The sequence below is a fragment of the Strongylocentrotus purpuratus genome, unplaced genomic scaffold (genome assembly GCF_000002235.5).
Source record: "Strongylocentrotus purpuratus isolate Spur 01 unplaced genomic scaffold, Spur_5.0 spur5_scaffold_7, whole genome shotgun sequence".
In the NCBI taxonomy this organism is placed as follows: Eukaryota; Metazoa; Echinodermata; class Echinoidea; order Camarodonta; family Strongylocentrotidae; genus Strongylocentrotus; species Strongylocentrotus purpuratus.
In genome coordinates this window covers 18,672,180-18,681,914 of record NW_022145613.1, presented here as the reverse complement: position 1 = coordinate 18,681,914, position 9,735 = coordinate 18,672,180, and positions in this window count along the sequence as shown.

Genomic DNA, 9,735 nt, shown 5'->3' with positions numbered 1-9,735 from the left:
CTGACTTCCGGGCTTGTATAGGATATCACAATCATAGCCCTGTATTTTGACGAGAAGTCTCTGTAGTCTTGGAGGCGCACTCCCCAGGGGCTTTCTACAGATCGTTTCGAGTGGCTTATGGTCAGTGTAGACTGTGAACCGGTTGCCAAACAGATATGAATGGAAACGTGTGATCCCAAAAACAAGTGCCAATGTCTCTCGCTCGATGTTTGAGTAGTTGGATTATGCATCTGACAAACTCTTCGAGGCGAATGCGACTGGTCTTTCATTCTGAAGGAGGCAGGCTCCAAGTCCTTTGAGCGATGCATCTACCTCTAGTACTGTTGGGACACTGGGGTTATAGTACCATAGACACTTTCCTTCTGAAATGTCTGATTTCAATCGTTGAAAGCATTCCTCATGGTCCTCCTGCCAGGTAAAGGGAACATCTTTCTTCAGAAGATCACGCAGTATTGCTGACTTTTCAGCATAGTTTGAGATGTATGGTGATAAATAGGTCATCATCCCTAACACTCGCTGGAGATCGTCCTTGTTCTGTGGTGTAGGCATTTCTCTGACATCCTCCAACTTGCTAGGATCTGGTTGTATGCCTTTGTCTGTGTACAGTGAACCAAAGAAATTAATGCTTCTCGCCTTGATCACACACTTTGTACTGTTGAACACCAGACCTTCTTTTTGTGCAACTCCCATCAGTCTCCAGAGGTTATCATCATGCTCCTGTTCAGTCTTGCCAAATACTGCTATATCGTCAGCTATACCTTCACAGCCGGGCGCCTGTGCAAGGATTGTGTCCATCCTTTGTTGAAAGATGTCTTGACTCACCGAAAGTCCAAATGGAAGTCTGCGAAAGCAATACCTTCCAAATGGTGATCTGAATGTAGTAAGCTCCTGCGATTCTTCGTCCAGGTGGACTGACCAATATCCTGCCTTTGCGTCCAATTTCGAGAAGTACTTGGCCTGTGAGAATGCAGGATTGAGCTCCTCTAGAGTTGGAATCTTATGAGGGCATCTCTTCAGGTTTTGATTGAGCCTTTTGGGGTCAAGGCAGACTCGCAATAACCCATCCTTCTTCAGGGCTGTGGTGAGGGAACTGCACCAATCTGTGTGATGAGTAACTTTCCTAATGATGCCGTTTCTTTCCATCTGATCCAGCTCTTTCTTGAGCTTGTCCCTCAGGTGGATGCTGCATTTTCGAGGCGCATCAATTGATGGAGTTGCATCCTTCTTCAAGTGCAACGTTGCCTTGCCACTGAAGTTCCCAATCTGGTCAAACTGGTCTGGGTAAGCCGCCTGTAGGTCTTTAGCTGACCTGATGGGAGGAAGATCATTTGGACTGTCCAGGCCCATCTGTTGTTCTACTGTGTGAATCGTAACAATCCCTAGCTTTCTGGAAGTAGGAAGTCCGACAATGACTGGTCCCTTTACGTCCGCAACATACCATGTTTGGTCTACGACCCAAGGCGACCCTTCATACATCATCGACATCATCAAGGTGCCTAAGCAGCGTAAAGGCGTTTCTCCGTAGGCAGATAGTCGCGTAGTGGTGGGACGGATAACATCTTCCCATCGAGCCCTGTACATGTCCTTCAGCGTCCGAAGTGGCAGAACATTACCGCTGGCTCCTGTGTCAACCTTTGCATTGAGGCGATGGTGACCCCTCAGGTCTGGACATATGATGTTGATACTCGCATATGCTTCGGTCTGCTCCGAGTCAATAGAGTTTAGCGATATATGTATCATGTGGAATTCACGTTCCTCACTGTCCGGTTGGTTTTTGTGGCGTCCGGTCCAATTTCGTCAACCTTACGCTGGTTTCTGCTATGAAAGGATGTAGACCTATACTGCCTGTTTCTGGGCTGTCTCTGCTGTAAGCTCCACCTGTCTTGTGATGGTGGACGTCTAGGAGGGATCTTCGATTTGACCGGATCTTTCGTCTTTCGACACATCTTCGCCCAGTGTCCTTTGACGCCACACGCATTGCACAGGTCCCCGAAGGCTGGACACTTCTTTGGAAGGTGTGAAAGACCACAGTTCCTGCATTTCTGCCTACTGTCGTGACTAACAGCATCAATGTTCCCACTTCCAATGGTGTGGAGCGTCCGCAGGCACTGTTTACCGACTTGAATGGCCTCATATTTGCGGCCTTCTTCAAGAAGCTTATCAACTGAGAACCCTTTTTCTTTGTCGAGTAGGTCTTTCTGAAATGACTCGAGTTGTGTAGACGAAATCACCAGCTCTATAAGTCTTTCACTCAATTCCCCTTCGGTGAATTCTCATTCCTTTGCCTTACTCCGACATCTATTGACGAACTCGTCGATTGTTTCTCCAGACATCTGCTTGTATCGCATTAATTCGAGACGATGAATCCTGAAGTTCACTTTGTCATTCAGTTGGCCTTCGATTAGGGCCCATAGCTTGCCTGGGTCCTTCTGATCCTCTACGCTGAGGCTAGAGGCGTTTATCCTGCGTAACCCTTCGTTCCCAAGAGCTATCTTTATTTTTGTTGCCTGTTTTGTAGTATCAGTTATCTCATTATCGAGAAGGCAAAGTTCCATTCGCTGTTGAAATAACGTGAATTCATCAGCGAGACCACACCGAGAGTCCCACTTCATCTCTGGATAGCGGGCCATGGTCCTGGTTCCTACAATGGGGTCTTGGACTACACTGGTAATATATTACATGTAATACATGAATTGTGACTTAGATCGACATGTAGGCCTACAGAGCAATTAGCATATTACACTATAGACTCTATGTACAACTTCAAAATGCAGGTTCAAATGTATCAAAATATATCAAGTCTAGATCCATAGACAATTGGACCCCCTTGTGTAATTGGTCTAACATAGACAACTGGTCCTGGACCCGCTTTAAGGGGATACCACAGACCACTGTTTGGTCTAGTACCAGTAGAGTCTACCACTAGATCTATATCTAGATCTAGTAGAGTCTAGTAGTACATCAGCTCTTCTACATACATGTAAGAGATGTGTATCATTCATTTAATTAGGACAGGTCCACATGAAGAAATTGGACTCGTCAAGGTCTAAAGTAAAAACATCTAGAAATCTAGACTAGGCCTAGTCCAGATCTGGTCTAGATATAGACCAGGTCTAGATATAGACCAGGTCTAGTAATATAGAACAAGGTGACAGTAGATTTTGATCAAGTTACACCTTCTTAGTCATACTCATTCTCATACTCGGTCTAGTCTAGATTCATAAGTAGAGTCTAGACTAGAAAAAAAAGTGTCTAGACTATCTATCTAGGCTAGGTCTTGATCTAGACCCCTAGACTAGACTAGTCCAGTTTTATACGACAAAGCACATTATTTATGGTTTAACTGTTTCAAACCGAGTCCAAACATTATATGTCTGCTTAGAATAGTTAGATTATAGTCCATTTGATTAAGAGTCTAATCTAGTTTTCATTCCACAATCACTGAATCAGATCCGACCAAGTCCAGCAATCAGTCCTGGGTCTACTTGCACGGTCCGCAACACGACGCTCTGGGTCCGAGTGGCGTAGGCTATAGTTCCAAAACCAAAATGCAGTGCAGGGCTGGAAGTCCGAGGTAGCGGCCTATAGCTGTACTGTTCCCGGTCCCGGTCGAGCCTCTAGGCTCTGGTCTTGTCGAGCCTCTAGGCTCTTCTCCTGACGAGCCTCTAGGCTCTGCTCCTGGCGAGCCTCTAGGCTCTGGTTCTGCCTCCGCATCAGTTCTGGTCCTAGCTGAATGTAGGGCTTTAGTCTGACAGTCAATGCACTAGTCTACTCGTAGTGTTGCCCGCGTAATACAGTGCGCAACCTTACGCCGACACAAAGTCATATTGGAGACGCGGCTGTGAGTTTACTCTGCTGGCTGTGCAGTGTGATTGTCGGCAGTTCAAAAACCGTCCCTATCATTCTTTCATAAGTCATTCAAGATTATTGCTGGCCCTATGTGATCTGCAGTTCCATAGTAATAGATATGGCAATTCTTTTGACCGCTGCCACCATGTTGAAAGATTAGATGAACGGATAAATAAGAGATCACTGTAGACAATGTTCATGTATAAGTGGCCATCTTGAAAGTGCTTTATTCCCATCTCCTTCCGCCAATCGCGGCCTCATTACGCACATCAGTGAACTATTGGTGTAATTCATATAGTACCACAACACGCACGTCCTACTTATCCGTCACGTACTTCATGCTTTAGCATGAAACGGAAGTGGACGAGCGGTCTGAGGCGCCGGTGGCGTTCGATTCGCCGGCAGTTCTTGCACTTTTTGCACGCACGGGTTCGATCCCGCCTCCGTCGCAAGTTTTTTTTTCTTCCCCGTGTTTGTTTTGTATATTTTAGATGTTGTAATCTTTACCATTTTTTAAATTTTAATTAAAATGTAGACCTGATATTTAAAATTTAAATGAGTTGAGTCTTTATTTGATATTTATTAGCTTATTTCATGATATCTAGGCCTAAAATCAGCGCAACAGATGTCTTCCCATATCCACGTAGACCTATTTCCATCATTATTGCCGGGATTTTTATAAAGTTTTCGTGAGTGGAGGTATGAAATCAAAGCTTATTTTGTGATTATTCTGGCCATGTTTACTCAGTTTTGATTATCATTTATTAAAGGAAAGTTTTCACAAGAAAATCAGAGAAAAACATCGTTCAGTTTCAAGAGCTCTGCCGTACGCATACAGTGTGTAGTGCAGTGCAGCTGCGCTGGCTGCTGCATGCTCGACTGAGCTGAGTGAGTGAGTGAGCTAGCTATTCAGAGTCGAAGAGACTATGAAGGGCCAAACATGCCAATATTCGACAACTATACGCTATAGAATCCCCACGCTATATTATGTATCCATCCATGCGACTATTTATGTCTATCCATTCATTGAAGTAGGCCTACACGTGAACACAACAGCGGGCATGCCGAAGTGCCATAAGATCGTTGGGGGGGGGGCAAAATATTTTTTTTTGCATCTTACATGTTACAAAAAAAATCTGCATCTTACATGTTACATGCAGACCCCACAAAACATTTTTCAAAGTGTGGGGGGGGGGGTCAGGTAGATCGAAGCGAGTTGAGTGTAGGCGTGGGGTCCACGGGTTGTGGGGGGGCGAGGGGATCAGGTAGATCGAAGCGAGTTGAGTGTAGGCGTGGGGTCCACGGGTTTCAAGGGGCCATAAACCCCCGAAAGCTCGGGGGGTTTAGGCGTTTAATTAGGGTCAGATGAGCATATTTTTAATACTTTATTTGGCGTGGGGTCAATACGTAGAGTTGCGTAGTGTTGCGTACCAACTACGCTGGCCTACGTTACTATATGCTGGGGGACGGAAAGGGGTACGCAACATGAACGAAAACAATTCAACATGTTTCATTTTTTTCGCGTACTTTCGGCGTAGAAACTTGACGCAGAAAGTACGCCTTTTTACGCAACACTACGCTACATGACTACGCAACAGTACGCTACCCTACGCCAGATTGACAAAGCGGTAAAAGCTTTCAACACAGTAAGCAACCATAAGCAAACCTGTACGCCAGCCTACGCATAACCTACGCAGGGACTATTTTCCCATTAATACGCAGCCTAATTTCTGCGTAGTCGGTACGCCACACTACGGAACTCTACGCAGTTCCAGTGGCTTAAAGAATAACTACCGGTATAGTTGGATCGTTTTTTTTTTTTATATAAGGCCAAATTAAAAAAAAAACATGTTTAGCGTCCTGTTTTTTTCGAAAAATGGGAAGGAGGCCCTTTTTTTCTTTTTTTTTTTCTTTCAAAATGGCCGCTCCGTACATTTTACCTGACATTCAGCCTATTTTTCAAGATGGCGGCCGACAATTTTTTTTTTTCTTTTTTAAAATCAGAAATACATTTTAGCAGTGCTTTTCATTTTTTGTTTTTTTCAACAAAAAAAAAAAATAAAAAAAAAAAAAAAAAAAAAAAAAAAAAAATAGGAGGCGGCCTTAAAAAAGGAAGCAGGCGGGAACGCTGTTTTTTTTTCTTTCAAAAATTAAAAAATTTTTTAAAAAAGCGGGCGGGGACACTAAACATGCATATTTTTTTAATGGCCTGAATGGCAAATAAAGTTCTTGGTGGTTTTAATTTAGACAGTCTCTATATATCTATTTACACCCCCCGCCCCCCTCTAGAATCCCGCGGATTTCCGCGGGTCCTGCTAGTGTATATAAGTAATACGCTAATGCTCCGCGGGGGGCGCTACGTCTCCGCGAGCCTTTGTATTCTATTGTTTTTTAATGAGATCGCCGACCCAAGTTGGTGCGGCTATCTCCTCCTGAACCCTCCCCTCGGGGTACCCGTGCCCGGTGCCATCGTCCGCGGGAGAGTCTACTCTGTGGAATTGGCTATACTCCGCCCGAGGTCCTCCTCCGTGTCGACGTCCAGGGCGAAAACAGACGCGATATGCATAATGCAGGATATGCGTGACGACAGAGATACCTCATGGATATTCAACATGACATCCGTAGACACACGACCGATGACTATCCGTATAAAATTGTATACACAAAAATCGGTCGTAAAAAAACTCGAACCATATTCCATACCTTACCTGGCTTACCATGTCGCACGCAAGTACGCCAAAACACGTACATTTTCGCAGTTGCGAGATCGAGATGGAGCGTAGGGCTCGAGTTTTTGGCGGTCGATTTTGTTTTGGTAGAAGCTGAATCTAGACCATGAACCACTAAACATCGCGAAACTGCAATCAATTTCCATCACGAATTCACGATTGCTGCAATATTATAAAGTTTCCATAAATAGAGGTATGAAATTAAAGCCTATTTTGTGATGTTCTCGCCATGTTTACGTAATTTTGATAATCATTTCTTCAAAGTAAAGAAATTCAGACAAAATCACCGTAACTGACACGCATACAATACAGTGCATTGCCACTGTGTAGTGTGTGTGAGATGAGCTGAGTTGCAGTTAACTCCAGGAAGCTCCAATACCGGCAGCGCAGGCGTCCGACGCCTGCGGCGCCGGTGTTGAAGTTTCCTGGAGTTACGCTGCAGTTATGCAGCAGTGTGTGAGTTGAATTCGAGTCGAAGAGATTTGACACTTTGAAATTGTTATCTGTTGGTTTGCATCATTATTGCCGCGATTTCAATATAGTTTCGTGAATAGATTTACGAAACCTGAGCTTAGAATTAGTAAAAGTATTACTAGACTCTAATGTCTACGTTTTTAAAAGACTGTTTGATTTTCTTGTGAAAATTTTACTTTGAAAAATGATTATCGGAATTCATGGCCAGAAATAATGACTATCTAGGGTCTATTATGTTACAGTTCTTGCATCAAATCAATGCATGAAAACTAAGTTCTTGAACTAGAAAAAGGGGTTTCTTTTTTAATAGGCAATTATGAAGCAGGAAGCCCGAAACATTAGCCTACTAAACAAATCTCAACAAACTGTAGGCTTATCCTTTGATGAATTAATGAAAAAGTAGCCCCAGAAAAAAGAGCCCCCGAAATTGAAAAAAGAGCCCCCGAAAGTTGAAAAAGTAGCCCCCGAAAATTTCCAAAAAATTTGAAATGGAGCCCCCGAAATGAAAAACTTAATTTTTTGCCTGTTCCAGTGGCTGAAAGAATAACTACCGGTACAGTTGGATTGTTTTTTTTATTTAATATAAGGCCAAATTAAAAAAAAAAACATGCTTAGTCTATAGCGTCCTGTTTTTTCAAAAAATGGGAAGGAGGAGGCCCTTTTTTTTTTCTTTCAAAATGGCCGCTCCGTACATTTTTCCTGACATTCGGGCTATTTTTCAAAATGGCGGCCGACAATTTTTTTTTTTTTTTTCTTAATCAGAAATACATTTTAGCAGTGCTTTTCATGTTTTTTTTCTTTCAAAAAAAAAAATAGGAGGCGGCCCCCAAAAAGGAAGTGGGCGGGGATGCTGTTTTTTTTTCTTTCATAAAAAATTTTTTAAAAAAAAATTAAAAAAATTTCAAAAAAAAAAAAAAGAGGAGGCGGCCCCAAAAAAGGAAGCGGGCGGGGACGCTTAACATGTATATTTTTTAATGGCCTGAATGGCAAAGAAAGTTCTTGGTGGTTTTAATTTAGACAGTCTCTATACTATTTACACCCCCCGCCCCCTCTAGAATCCCGCGGATTTCCGCGGGTCCTGCTAGTTAACTGTATAATGTGTTAAATAAAACGAGCTCCCAATTTCCACCGTAAACGTGTCCGGACTTCTGCAAACCAAAAAACACTCTATAGATTTTTACTGGATGCCTTTTGTAGATAGTTCTAGATTCAAAATCATCGTGCAAGAAAATAAAGAGGTCAAAGATTATTAGCATTATCGTGGTCGCAAAGAAAACGAAAGCAAAAAGTTGGAGTGAAATGGATATTTCACCTGGCTCTAACGTTTCAAGTGATGTTTACTCATCGAAAACTAAAAACTAAGTTCCAAAGCTTAAAGAATTTTTTTTTTTTTTTTTTTTTTACTATTTAAAGTCTGACGAGTGCAGGATACGGTTACCAGTGGCGGATCATGCAGGGGGCACGCCCCCCCCCCTGGGAAAAAACCGTGTAAAAACACGTTAACTTTACATTTTTTTTGGAGATGGGCACCCCCCTTCCCTGGCGCTCAAGGGGGGAGGGGTGCGATTTTTCAAATTTTCGGGGCCAAAAAAAAATTGTGCTGACTACCCCCCCCCCCCCCCCCCCCCCCCCCCCCCCCCCCCCCCGACATCGGTTTATGTTTCTCATCTTTATGAGCGAGATATTGGCCGGCACGATTTTTTGAATTTCAGCACACTAAATTTCAAACTGATTCAAATTTGGGCCCCCTCCCCTAACAAATCCTGGATCCGCGCCTGCCGGTTACGGTCGGAGTGTATTAAACATTCAGAAACTTCAGGCCAACGATACCGAAAGTCCCAAAGGTCCTCGCCGCTGACAATGCAAATAAGTACTGTAGATTTGTTTTTATTTTAATAGGAATATGAAAGATAAAAATCGAATGAAGGAAATATTGAGAGATAAACAAGGCTGTACCTTGTAAAAAGGACACACCCATGTTTGTTTTTCCTTTTGACATGAACGCATTGCTGAATTGATTAGAAAGAATCCGTAACCAAGCCGTCATCCATTAATATGAAAGAAGCTCATTTAGCCCCTTCTTCAAAGTGACCGACGATGAATTAATTTTAGGTGTAAAAAATAATAAAATTTGAACGCTGTAAAATACATGTTTATGACTGAAAACTAAATGAACAGTAGGACAACTAGATCCTTGAATATAAGAGAGAGACAGGAAGAGAAAGAAAAGGGATTAGTTTTGAAAGCTAAATTTGAAAATTTCACCCGGATAATACATTAAAGGAAATTTTGTTTGTCATTATGGTATAAAAGCAAGAGTACATTAAATAAACAGAGGAAATGACTTGCTTTATTGCAGTAGGGGCGTTCTATCTTGATTTCGGAAAATGTAGGGGAGGCCGAGAGGGAGAATGCATCCGCCTGCATTGATCCCTGGTTCCGCCGCCCCTGTTTAAAGCTTTTAAATATAGACCTCTGCTTGAACTATCATGCCGTAGTATAGCGAACCTGAATCCTATTTCTAAACACTTACATACTTAAAGGTATAAACCAGAGTTAGAAACGCCCCCTCTCAAAAAATGAAATGGAAGCTCGTATTAACAATCATGTGAAAGAATATGTTTTGACTAATATACGTGATGATACAAATTTTGCCGGGAAACCGCCTACTGATTGATGTATT